Below are 1897 nucleotides of genomic sequence, written 5' to 3' on the forward strand. Positions count from 1 at the left end.
ACTTCGCTCTTGGGCTCCACTAGTTATTCACTCTCAATGCATCATTCATATTCAACACTGGGTTGGCATTAAAAGTTGTAGAGATCCACTGCCACACTTGTTGAGAGGAACTACATTGCCATAATGGGTGCTCGTGTGTCTCTGGGCATTGCCTGCATAGTCTGTAGCAAGATGCCATGTGTATTCCCAGTTTTTGCACTCTATCGTAAGTTGATATACTCTTTTGCAAGATCTTCCAAGCTTAAGTTGCAGGCCTAGGGTGTATATAATTGTTCCATATACATTTGCTCTATTGAATCACTTGTTCCTTCTCTTTGATCTCTTCATATGCTGATTTTGTAGAAAAATTGCCCTTCATATCAAGACACCACACTATATAATCACTAAAGCTTGAATCACACTTCTATACTGAAGTAATGTCCACACTCACACTCTCCATCACCTCCTATAAGACTGAAAGAATGGACCATCGATCATCTTGCAATAGATCACAGACCTTTGTTCTACACCCTTTCAATTCCACTAGATTGATGTTAAGCAATTGTTTCAAAGACTTAGTTCCCAACCAGTTACTTTTCCATAAGTTCACATTTTCCCCATCTGCCACCACCCATTGAGATCTTGGATGGGAGCACTTCATTTAAAGCCTCTTTGATGCCAGCCCAAATAGAAGTAGACTTATGAAATGTGATTATTTCTCCATCTTTGTTGAAGTACTTGGCTCTAAGGAAAATATCCAGATCAATATCACTAGCTAGAACCCCCCATGCCAATTTCATTAACATCATTATATTCATAGTGTTCAGCGCGCCGTCTTATACCCAGCCCACCTTCAGTCAATGGCTTACACACTCTATTCCAGCTAACAATCACACCTTTCCTAGTGGTGGGATCACCAAACCACAAGAAGTTCTTCATGAGATCGAGTTTCAACTTCTCTAATTACAGACATTGGCCATTTGTAAATTGCTATGTTGTAAATTGGGATGCTAGATAACACAGATTTGACTAAGATAGCTCTGCCTTGAAATGATAATCTCCTACCAATCCAACTAGTAAGCTTTTTTCTTAATCTTATCAAGAACAGGAGCAACACGTGCTCTAGTGATTTTGCCTTGATTCAAAGGAATCCCAAGATACTTTTCAGGTAACCTCCCTCAATTCCACCATGTTCAATTCTTGTAGAGCTATATGTTTTTTGTCTTCAGTGAAGCCTCCAAAAAACACTTTACTCTTTACTTTGTTAATATGCTAACCCAATGCTTCTTGATATCTTCCCAAAACATGGTTAATCTTTATGATACCCTTAATCCCTCCATTTGCAAAAATGATAATATCATCTGCAAAAAGCAGATGACTAGGAACTTCAACATTCTTAATGGTGGTTAAAAGCATCAAGTGCTTCTTAGTTCTCAGATAAAGCAGTGCTCTGCTTAAAGTGTCGATCTTCAGCAAGAGCAAGGAGAAGTGGAGATAAGGGATCACATGCTTTAAGCCCATTTTTATTGCAAAATATCCCACTGGACCTCTGTTTAGTAAGATAGAAATAAAAGCTTAGTTTACAATCTTTGTAATCCACTTAATCCAAGTATCTGAAATCCCAAGCCTTTTCATTACCTGAAAGAGAAAATCCCAATTCATAGAATCATAGGCCTATGTTATATCAAGCATCAGAGCCACTGAGCCACCATATTTCTTATTCTTCATCTCATTCATGAGTTCTGAAGCCAAGTAAATGCTTGTCTAGGAGCTTCTACCTGGTACAAAACATGTTTATTCCTTGGTAATGATCCTACCAGCCATAGAGGTCATCCTTATTTGTAACAACTTTGTGATTATCTTGAACGTACAGGAAGTTTCCCATGCATATGGGTCCAAACTGACTTAATTTCTTGGC

The sequence above is a fragment of the Coptis chinensis genome, chromosome 3 (assembly GCF_015680905.1).
Source record: "Coptis chinensis isolate HL-2020 chromosome 3, ASM1568090v1, whole genome shotgun sequence".
Taxonomy (NCBI): Eukaryota; Viridiplantae; Streptophyta; class Magnoliopsida; order Ranunculales; family Ranunculaceae; genus Coptis; species Coptis chinensis.